Source organism: Ipomoea nil, unplaced genomic scaffold (genome assembly GCF_001879475.1).
Source record: "Ipomoea nil cultivar Tokyo-kokei standard unplaced genomic scaffold, Asagao_1.1 scaffold1932, whole genome shotgun sequence".
In the NCBI taxonomy this organism is placed as follows: Eukaryota; Viridiplantae; Streptophyta; class Magnoliopsida; order Solanales; family Convolvulaceae; genus Ipomoea; species Ipomoea nil.
Window position 1 is genome coordinate 1,041,344 of NW_017618360.1, and position 12,570 is coordinate 1,053,913.

Genomic DNA, 12,570 nt, shown 5'->3' on the forward strand with positions numbered 1-12,570 from the left:
CGATTGGTAAATATGATGTAACTCAAATATCAAAATGCTAAAGAAAGTGTTTTGGTTATTCAACCGTTTGAAGCAACAATTTGTTTCAAACCACTGAAAATACAAATATTGCAATTTACAATATTTTCACTTAACGTTTTTGATAATGATTTCCCCAAGACACATTTATATTTTTTTTAAATTATTATTAAAACTATTATTATTATTATTATTATTATTATTATTATTATTATTATTATTATTATTATTATTATTATTATTATTATTATTATTATATGTACACTTAGGTCATTTTAAATGTTAATTTAAACAGCTAATTTTTTTAAATATTTTTTTACCAACCGTTGATATAATTCTCTTCTCAAATCCGCTAATATAATCCGTTAACGCTAACCGCTAACTGCTGATTGTCAAACAAGGGCATTGTGAGGTAGTTTCTAACTTCATTTTGTTGTGTGATTTGAATACTCTCTTTGTCAACAAATCCCTCAAGTAGTTAATATAATTGGTACCCGCACGGGCTTAGCTCAATGATTTAGTGGGCAGTATTTGGGGTAAGAGACCAATGTTCAAACCTCAGCAGCGACAGTGTGGGAATATTCCTTGCGCGCACCGGCCTCTTTTGGGGTAAGTTAATATAATTGGCCTTATTAATTTAATATTTTTAAATTTTTTTTCATGGTATTAATAAAATACTTGGTAAATAAATATATAGCATTATTTTGTATTATAACTTTGATATTCAATTAAAAAATATATTCCTTGCGCGCACCGGCCTCTTTTGGGGTGAGTTAATATAATTGGCCTTATTAATTTAATTTTTTAAAATTTTTTTCATGGTATTAATAAAATACTTGGTAAATAAATATATAGCATTATTTTGTATTATAACTTTGATATTTAATTAAAAAATAGTGCACAAAAAAAGATAATAGACAATGTAGTGAATATAATCAATTGATGAATTTGAATGTAAAGAATTTTTACATTGGAGAAAAATAAAGACAATATAACTAATGAATTTTTTTCTCTTAATTAATTTACAATGTAGTGAATATAATCAATTGATGAATTTGAATGTAAAGAATTTTTACATTGGAGAAAAATAAAGACAATATAACTAATGAAATTTTTTTCTCTTAATTAATTTATTGATAATGAATAATTTTTTTAATAAAGACATTGTAGGGACAATGTAGCAAATATAATCAATTAGGAAAAATTAAAATTTACATTCAAAGTCATCAATTGATTATATTTGCTACATTGTCCCTACAATGTCTTTATTAAAAAAAATAATTATTATCAATAAATTAATTAAGAGAAATAATTTTATTAGTTATATTGTCTTTATTTATTTATTTTTTTTTTGAATGCTACTAGCTCTATTACATTGTAGTAGTTATATTGTCTTTATATTTCTCCAATAATGTAAAAATTCCTTACATTCAAATTCATCAATTGATTATATTCACTACATTGTCTATTATTTTTTTGTGCACTATTTTTTAATTAAATATCAAAGTTATAATACAAAATAATGCTATATATTTGTTTACCAAGTATTTTATTAATACCATGAAAAAATTAAAAAAAAAAACATAATTAATAAAGTCAATCATATTAACTACTTGAGGGATTTGTTGACAAATAGAGTATTCAAATCACACAACAAATTGAAGTGAAAACTACCTCGCAATGTCCTTGTTTGACAATCAGTAGTTTGCGGTTACCGTTAGCGGATTATATTAGCGAATTATATCGACGATTGGTAAAAAGATATTTGAAAATATTAGTTGTTTAGATTAACGTGTAAAATGACCTAAGAGTATACATAAAATAATAATAATAATAATAATAATAATAATAATAATAATAATAATAATAATAATAATAATAATAATAATAATAATAATAATAATAATAATTGCTTTAAAAAATAAAATAATAAAAAATATAATTAAGCCAATCATATTAACTAATTGGGAGATTTATTGATAAAAGGAGTATTCAAATCACGAAACAAATTGAAGTGAGAAACTATCTCGCAATGTCCTTGTTTAGCAGCAGCAGTTAGCTCTTCAATATTAGTATATATTTAATATTTTATGCCCTAATTTTTATTTGCTCTCCCTTATGTGCCGTATTTGGTTTCAACCATACCTATACAATTATTTTATTGACAATTATATATAATCAATCTTGACTATATTATTTTGCATTTGTAAACATAGAATTGCCTATTTAAATACGCAAATTTAACATTCAATTATCTATGCATGAACAATTCCAGTATAATCTTGCCTTGATATACTTTAAAGTACTTATTTAAAAAAAAAAACATTGAGTATTAACCCTTTCGCGCAATGCGCGTAAAAAACTAGTTATTGTTAATAAGAGACAAGTAGTAATATGAGAATGATTTGATCGTGAGAATGGTGGTTTTAATGGAATTGTCATTGAGAGTGATTGAAGGTGGTAAAGTGTTTTAATGGGCAAAATCACTCTAAGAGCACAATTGAAATACTATTGAAGCTTATAATTATGAGAAAACTATAAATGGTGCAAGTTTTCTTTTTGTTAGGCGATCTGCGAATCGCGTTGCTTATACTATGACAATGGCGATCAATTATGTGTCAGGTTTTCAGGAGTGGAGGTTAACTCCGCATTCTATTCTTGTAGATTGTTTGCGTGATGATTTAATGCATTAAGCGTTGCTCTCCCCCTTGACAAAAAAAAAGAATATTACCTTCTTATTTTTCTCCTCTAATCTATCTCTTATCATGATTTGACATTTCCTAATTGGTTATTAAATTTTCTTTTCAATTAGTTTTGTAGTTTTGAAATTGATTGGCTTGGTACTACTTGTGTTAGATGGGTTCCGACAACCATTAATCTCTCTATATATACTCTCTTTAATAAGAGAGAAAACCAATTATTAAATGATTCCCTAAACCTTAAACGGATATGATTCCATTAACGTAATGTTATGAATGACATATATGAATATTACTAGCTAAACCCACCAGGGTTTGAAGAAATGGGGAGGGAACCATTTTCAAAAATTTGGTTCCAGGATTGATGCTATAAGGCGGGATATGAATGCTTTGAGAGGTCGTATGGACCCGGATTCTTTGGGGCGGTTTAGATAGTTGGATGGACAGTTGTGTTCCATCCTGTCGCAAGAGGAGACTTTCTGGAAACAAAGGGCCAAACAGCACTGGCAGCAGGGTGCGAATCGAAATACAAAGTTTTTCCATCAGTACGCCACGTACCGGAAGAGGAAGAATTTTGTTATGAAGCTTAAAGATGAGAATGGGGTTTGGAAGGAGGGGGATGGCCTTGCTTCGCTGGTCACGAGTTATTATGAACAGATATTTCAGTCCAGTGGCGGGGCCGGTGTGTTTCACGTGGATACCCTCACACCACGTGTCACATGTGAGCAAAACGATGATCTTCTTCGTCCATTTGAACCTGAGGAGGTGAAGCGCGCCCTGTTTTCCATGGGGAAGGATAAGTCACCAGGACCGGATGGCATGAATCTGGGCTTCTACCAGGCGTTTTGGGATCTCGTTGGTAAGGATGTTACTGATTTTGTGCTTAATTGTTTATCTCAATCATCCTTCCCCCTAGAGTTGAATGATGCGAATATTGTTTTAATACCTAAAAAGGCAGCCCCTGAGTTTGTTGCGGATCTCAGGCCTATTGCTTTGTGTAATGTGGTATATAAACAAACTAATGGCCAAGATGATTGCTAATCGTATGAAACCTCTGCTTGATAATATTATTTCGGAGTCACAGAGTGCCTTTCTGCCAGGTAGGCTCATCTCGGACAATATCCTTATTGCGTCTGAGGTTGGCCATTATCTACGAAGGAAACAGCTAGGGCAGGTAGGGTGGGCGGCCCTCAAATTGGATATAGCTAAGGCCTATGACCGGATGGAGTGGTCTTTTGTGGAACGTATGTTGTTGGGGCTGGGGTTTGATGAAAAATGGGTCAGACTAATCATGTTCTGTGTACGGACAGTCAAGTACAGGGTGCTGGTGAATGGGAGGCCGAGTAAGGAAATAATCCCGCCTAGGGGTTTAAGGCAGGGGATCCACTCTCTCCGTATCTTTTTATTATATGTGCAGAAGCCTTGTCTCTGTTGTTGCAAGATGCTCAGGCTAAAGGAAGAATACATGGTTGCAGGGTAGCTCGTGGAGCACCACCTATTTCGCATCTTTTCTTTGCGGATGACAGTCTGCTTTTCTTTAAAGCAAACATGCAGGAAACTTTGGAGGTGAAACATTGTTTAGAGATTTATGAAGAATTTTCAGGGCAATCTGTTAATTTTCATAAATCCAATATTTCCTTTAGCCGTAATACTGGTTTGGGGGACAGGAATGACATTGGTAATGGGTTAGGAGTTGAGCAAGCTGAGGATTTTGGGAAGTACCTGGGTCTCCCCTCAGTTATAGGTAGAAACAGGAAAGTGGTTTTCTCTTATGTTGAGCAAAAATTGAAACAGAGGTTTGGCTCCTGGAATAAGAGACTGCTATCTATGGCAGGTAAAGAGGTGTTACTGAAAAGTGTTGCACAGGCAATGCCAACTTATACTATGAGTATCTACCTGTTGCCTATGACTTTATGTGTCTCACTGGAAAGACTGATGAATAGATACTGGTGGGGTAAAAGCAATGTGGTGGATGACATTCACTGGATGGCCTGGGACAGGATGTATGTACCCAAGAAGCATGGAGGCATGGGCTTTAAGAGGCTGCATGAGTTTAATTTGGCTCTTCTAGGGAAGCAAGGGTGGAGAATGTTGACTTGCCCGGAGTCCTTAGTGGCCAGGATCTTTAAAGCAAGGTATTTTCCTAACACTACTTTTTATGAGGCCATGCTTGGTGGTAACCCAAGTTATGTATGGAGAAGTATAATGGCCAGCCAGGACCTTGTTCGTAGTGGTTGCAGGCGAAGAATTGGTAATGGAAGAATGACTAGAGTTTGGGACCACCCCTGGTTGCCTGACTCCCAAGACCTGTTTGTTCACTCAGATCAGCCTGCGCAACATCCTGATTTGATGGTGGCAGACTTGATAAATTATGAGCATGGAATTTGGAATCAGGAATTAATATCGCAAATTTTTATTCCCATGGATGCTGGCTTGATTTTACAGACCCCGGTGTGTGTGGAGTTTAAAGATGATTGGTACTGGATGGGTGATATTAGGGGAGTATATATGGTCAAGAACGGTTATAGGCGGCTTGGGGAGATTAATGCCCCATGTGATGCAGTGTGGAATAACATTTGGAAATTACAGGTTCCCCCGAAATGGAGAATTTTTCTTTGGAGAGCTATCACAAATATTTTGCCAACAATTACTAACCTGGTTAGAAGAAGAGTGGAGATCCCAAATGTGTGCCCTGCTTGTGGTGTGCTTGAAGAAGATGTTATGCACATTTTATGCAATTGTGTTTATGCTAGACGTGTGTGGAATATTTCACAACTCCAAATCCCTAACTTTGGTGATCATGATTTTATGAGAGGGTGGAGCTTTGGTTAGGGAACTCAGCAATATCTGCTGGTTTTCTAAAAGATCAAATATGTGGAATACTCTACGAAATATGGAGGGCCCGGAACATGGCGGTTTGGGATCTCGCATTGCCATCCCCGTTGCATCTTTGTGTCTCGTTTCAGCGTACCTGGGCCGCCTGGATCAAGAGTACTGCCCACAGCAGTGCTGCTGCTTTGCCGCCACCAACGCCCGACATGCAGCTCGCCACGCATCATGAAGCCGCCGCATCACTCCCCCATGATGCCGTATTATGCAGTACGGACGCCGGTTTCTACGGATCCCAACACGCCCCAACTTTCGGTTTCTATGTGCGCAGCCCGGAAGGTGTTTTTATAGCAGCGGTAAATGGCCCTCTCTCTTGCCTGTATGATCCACTTTTAGCCGAAGCTATGGCAATACGTGAGGCTCTTTCATGGCTACAGGACCACAATATTGTTATTTTGACAGACTGTGCGGTTCTCGTGGATAGCTTTCGGGACGTCAATTCATATCGTTCGTATCTTGGCATTATTTTAGATTCCTGTTCACGTTTATTTAATTCATTCTCAGCTTATTCCATCAAGTTTGTACGCAGAGGCACCAACTTGGTTGTTCATGCCTTAGCTAAACATGTAGGAGCGGTTCATGCACGCTCAGTCTGGAGGGAGTCCCTCCCATCTTTTATTCCTTCTGAGTTAAGTTAATGCAATATATGAAGTTTTTGGTTTTCAAAAAAAAAAAAAAAATATTACTAGCTAGCATTTTGCAAGTGCGATGCGTAAAATTTTATATCTAAGACTAAAACATTGATAAATATAAATAATTAAAAAGTATAGTTCAAATTATATATACACAAATAATATATGTATTATATACACACGCATATGATTTACCATTCATATAAATTATATAATCAATAATTAAGTTAATTATATAATAATTTTGATAAAATAATAATAATTAAATAATAGGGATAAGATGTGATAGATATAAGTGTATGATAATAATGATAGAGTCATTAATGTTAGAATTAAATAGATAGTAACAGAGTTATAACGGTGTAAGGTAATTTTGTCTAACAAGAATGTTGTAGGTACAATTTTATCTAATAAAATTGGAGTGTACAACATTTAAAGTAAAATATATACATTTATTAATATATAATTAACAGACATAAATCAATGATATAACTTTTTTTTTTTTTGAATGAAATCAATGATATAACTTGAATTGAAACTTATTATGTTTTTAGATTTAGATTAGATTTAGGTGTCTACATCTAAAATGTATAAATCAGTTTTTTTTTTTTTTTTTGGTAAAAACGGAGGGTGATACCCAAGAGTCATGAGTGTCTACTGAAAGTTGCTCCTAGTATATCTTGCTTGAGAAGATCATCTATCTCCGGAGGTGCTTCCTTGAGCGTACGGCAACCCACTGGATTTGCAAAGGCTGCCTTCGCCAGAAAATCAGCTACCATGTTTCCCTCACGTAACACATGCACGTATTTCACGTGCGGAATACCCTCAGCTTCTCTTATGCACCGCCATATGATGTTGCATACTTTGGTACCTATCTTTTGACTCCTGTGTATCCTGTCAATGAGATGCTTAGAGTCACTTTCTACCATGAGCTTCTGTATGCCTTCTTCCCTTGCCAGGCGTAGACCGTGGAACACTCCCCATGCTTCCGCTTCGAGCACATGACACCGCCCGATGTTGGACGAAAAACCTGCACACCAAATTCCGGCTTCATCTCGGATCAGGCCGCCACATCCAGCCGTCCCTTGTCCTTTGCAGCTACCATCAATGTTAAGTTTATGCCATCCTCTATCCGGTTTCTTCCATCCAGCCTGCTCATTGGCCGTCTGCATGGCCCCAGTCCCCGGGTGTAAACGTTTGTTGAAAGCCCCCTTGACTTCCACATCGTACTTTGCGAGCCACTCGAGTTTTTCCTGCATCCTCAGAGAACGGTTATTAAAAATCCCTTCATTTCTCCAACGCCATATCCACCACATCCTCGCCCCAAAACGGGTTTGCCAATCTTCATCAAAACCATATCTTATATTGCCGTCAAGGTTGACTTCTAACCACTGGTCCCAAGGAGCAGCTTCGCATACGTGCTTCTGGGGATGACTGCTTCCCAGAGACCGTCACCGCCGAACAGTCTCGAAATAAGTGTTGCAAGTCCTCAATCTTCCCTGCACAAAGGAAACAAAAAGGGTCAGCCGTTAATTTTCGTCTGGCTCTTTCTGCATTCGTCATAACCTTTTTATGGTGTACTAGCCACAGAAACAGATTAACTCGTGCAGGAGCACGAATTCTCCAAATGCTTCTCCACATCTCATCAGTAGGGTAGCCGTAATTATCCACCAGGGTATCATACATGGAACGTATAGTAAATTTACCACTAATCTCTAAGCCCCATCCTGGTTCATCGTCCATATCCAATGTCGTTAAAACTTTCCCCGCTAGTCTTTCCTTGGCTTCATATGTTAAGGCATGCTCTAATAACTCCCACTTCCATCCCCTTGCCTCATCCCAGTAGTCCCGAACCATACCATATAATTCTGGCAAAGGAAGAGGCGTCTTGAGCTACCCAAACAGTGGTTCCGGGAAAATCCACTTGTCCATCCAGAAGCGTGTTGTAGCACCATTTCGGACCACACATGAAACTCTTTGGGACATGGGGTCTCCAAGCTGCTGAGATTCCTCGCCAAGCATTGGAGACGTTCCGCCGCCCTTGTCGCATATTGTGTGAGTCCTCCGACTTTCTATATTTTGCGTTGATTGCCTTTGTCCATAGGCTTCCACTTTCAGTCAGAAGCCGCCAGCCCAGTTTCGCCATAAAAGCCAAATTCAGCTTGTGCATGCGCTTGATACCTAGTCCACCTGCCTCGATTGCTGTCGTCACAAGGTCCCAATTTGCCAAGCTCATATTGTTGTTGGTACCGTTACCCCCCCCCCCCCCCCCCCCATATGAACTTTCGAGTACGTTTTTCAATCTCCAAACAAACCCCCTTAGGTAAACAAGTCGTCTGCATTGTGTACGCTGGAATCGCATTCAAGACAGAGTGTGCAAACACGATTCTTCCCGCAAGTGAAAGAGTTTTTGCCTTCCACCCATCAAGGCGGCTAGAAATCCGAGCAAGCAAATTCGAGTGCGTGGCACTGGTAACCCGTTCATGGATCGCCGGTACGCCAAGGTATTTCCCCAAGTCCTCCGTCCTGTCGATCCGGAATCGTCGTGTAATCTCCTCCGTCATAGTCTGGTTAGTATTTTTCGAAAAGAAGACCTGTGACTTGCTTAAACTGATCTTTTGTCCAGATGCATTGCAAAACTGATCGAGGCAATCCAGGATGACATCAACTTGCTCCAGCGTAGCCTCCGTGAAGAGCACCATGTCATTTGCAAAACAAAGATGTGTTAGGACGGGACTATTTCTTGCCAATGTAATACCTGTCCAAGCCCGCCTCTCCGAAGTCGCTACAATCATCTGGCTTAACCGTTCCATGCAGAGCACAAAGATAGCGGGAGACATTGCGTCCCCTTGTCTAACACCTCGTTTCGGACTGAAAGCCTCTAGTCGTTCCCCGTTCCAGATTAGCGAAAGTCTGGGGGTTTGAATGCAATTCATCATTAGATCCTTAAGAACACCTGTGAAACCTGCAGATTCAAGGGTATCCCGGACAAAATCCCAAGATAGACGATCATAGGCCTTTTCAAGGTCCAACTTGATTGCCATGTAACCAGTTGCACCTTTCTTTTCACGCATAGTGTGCATTACCTCTTGGAAGATGAGAATGTTGTCTGTAATCTGCCGACCAGGGACGAATGAGCTCTGGAAAGGTCCCACAATTTTGGGTAGGATCCGTTTTAACCTGTTCGTGATTGTCTTCGTTATGATTTTGTATGCAACATTGCAAAGGCTAATAGGCCTGAACTGCTTGATCGTCTCCGGGTTCTTAACCTTAGGGATCAAAGCTACTAGGGTATCATTAAGACCATCCTGAAGGCTGCCCGATATGAAAGCCTGCTGAACTAACTGGAACACGTCATCCCCTATCTCAGCCCACATGTGTTGATAAAAACCCGCTTGGAAACCATCTGGGCCCGGTGCCTTGAACGGTTTCATGTCTTTGAGGGCAGCATGTACTTCGTCCTTCGAGACCGTTCTATTGAAAATTGCCCAATCAACCGGCCTTAAGCATGGGAAATTAGCAAAATATCCTGCCTCTGGAGCCTACTGAGCATCTTTAGTGAAAAGATTCAAATAAAAATTCCTGACATGGCTTTTCAATTCTGAGTTCTGAGTAATCCATACCCCATTATCATCGAGCAGCGCCCGGACAGGAGCCCGTGCTTTACGAATAGCCGTTGCAGCGTGATAGTATGCTGTGTTTCTATCACCCGAACAAATCCATTCCTCCCTTGATTTCTGAAACCATATGAGTTCCTCCTGTTGGAGAGTTACTTCTAGTTCCTCTCTGAGCTTAAGATCCAGTTTGACAAGACCCTTGTGATAGGAAGTCGCCAAGCATTTCTGAATACCACTAATACGGGACGCAAGAGTTTTTTTACGTTTGAAAACATTGCCAAAGGTTTCTTTATTCCAAATTGACAGGGTAGCAGCCAAGGTGCTCGTATTTTCCATTAAAGTCTTTCCCGTGTCCCAGGCGTTTGCCACAACATTATGAATATCCGCATGTGTGAGCCAAGCTGCCTGGAAGACAAACGTAGCCTCCTTCCGTCGACTATTGTCCTCATTCAGGCAGACAAGGAGGGGTGCATGATCCGAGGAGAAGCGGGCGAGATGCGTCACGGACGCCTCCGGAAATCGCACTCTCCATTCTGTGCTACACAAGGCCCGGTCTAATCGAGCTCCCTTTATGAGCTCGTTGTGTCCATCCTTCACCCAGGTCAGCTTTGGCCCCGAGAAGCCCATATCAACCAGGCCTTCTTCTAGGATCCAATTTGCAAAGTCTGAGCTCCTGCAAGAAGAAAAAGAAGAGTAGTTACTTGTTTCACTTTTTGATAGAACTGAATTGAAATCCCCGGCTGCAATCCAGGGCCCGACAATCCCACATGTAGATCGCCTTAGATCCTGCCACAGGCGTCTCCGTAGATGGTGTGTAGGACTACCATACACCGCCGCAAGCCACCACGGATGTTGATTGTTCTCCTTCACCTGTAACAACACAAATTGGGGATGAGTGTATGAGACCGTGACCCGTAACGGAGATTTCCAAAAAATACATATGCCTCCACTGAAGCCGATTGCCTCCACTCTAATCCAATCCGAGAATCCAAGCTTCTTGCAAATAGAATTTGCATGGTCGCCGGAGACCTTGGGTTCAAAAAGTCCTAGGATCTTTGGCCTATGAGACTTTAGAAGGAACTTGAGGGCGCGCAGGAACGGCTTACCACCTGCGCCCTGGCAATTCCAAAAAATGCAATTCATGGATAAACAAAATTAAAGGGAAAAGAGAGAGCAATAATCTTAAGAAACACAAACATGAAAAGCACAGCGACAGACAAGAACGCGGGAAAGCCTATTAGGCTTCCCTGTTACCTCCCTCCACATGTTGATCGTCCATGTTCATCACCGCATCGCCCTCGTCATCAAAGGCCTCCGGTGGGTCTCCAAAGTGCTCCCCAGTGTCCTGCCAAACCGGGGATGGCAAAACCTCCCCGGCGTCACCGGCGTACACACGCGAAGAATGTATAACTAGGCCTCCTTTCTCGCCCCGGACAACCACGTGCTCCGTCTCCTCTGCCGCTCGTCTTGGTCCCTCCCCCGTTGACCTCCGTGTTCCGACCCCACTAGGTGATGCAATTGGTATAGCTTCGCGCACCGGCGTAGGGTCATTCACGATTTGTTTCTCATGTACTACAACATTAGGCCTGCGGTGCATTGCACTTCTCTGTACAGGAGCTACTTGCGAGCGTGGCCTCACTGGATCATCCGCACCAATCAGAGTTGTTACTGCCGCCTCATCCGCTTCTTCTGTGGCCTCCATATTTTCGCCAACACCATCCACATCACCCTCCTCTATATTCAAAGGCGCAAACCGGGAAGCAGTCATCGTCCTTCCCCGGCCACCTGCGCTGCCACCACCTCGGCTACTTCCACCCCGCGACGTTCTGGACTGTCCTGCTGCCACCGGTCTGCCTCGTCGCTGAGGTGCAATCATCCACGATCCAAAAGGGATCTTCGGATCGTCGGCTTCCTTCAACTGCGCATGGTGTCCAGTCGCACGGTCATGATCCGGAGCGTCATTCCCTGCCTCTGCATCTGTTTGAATTTCCGACACTGGTTTTTTCAGCGAGGGGCAGCTTTCCTTTGCATGGCCGTATCGCCCACATGCGAAGCAGATCAAATGGAGCCCTTCATAGGCCACATGTCTCACCTTTCCTTCATATGTAAATTTAGAAACAATTGGCTTGCACATATCAATCTCTACGCATATTCTAGCAAACATACCTCTGGATCCCATGCTAGTAGCCTGATCCACGCGAACTGCCCTCCCAATCCTTCTTCCCAGCTTCCGTAGAAAAATGTAATCATAGTATTCCATGGGAATACACGGGATTCTTGCCCACACGATCATCTTCTCCGTCTTGTCGTTCATTGGATCGAAGTCGGGTTCCCATGGCTTAACAATGAGGTAATGGTCTAGGACCATCCAAGGCTCTTCAAATAAAGCAAATTCTAAGTCATCTACGGATCCGAACCTTACCAGAAAATACTCGTTGGGTAAAGCGATCAAATCCATGCTGCTCTTTGGTTTCCACATCGATGTGAGCCTCCGGAGCATGTAAGCATAGCCAACACGTCTCCCCATAACCTTGATGATCAAAGACTTCCTCCACGGCGCTCGAATCTTCTCCAGTTCCTCCTTCGTCAAGCGGATGGTTGGACAAAGGGGATCATCATCTTCCTCTGCCACCAGCGTGTCATGGTCTGGACCTGCATCTACAACGTCGTCCAATCTGGTTGGATCACCTGCAATCATACCCGTCAGGCTTTCCA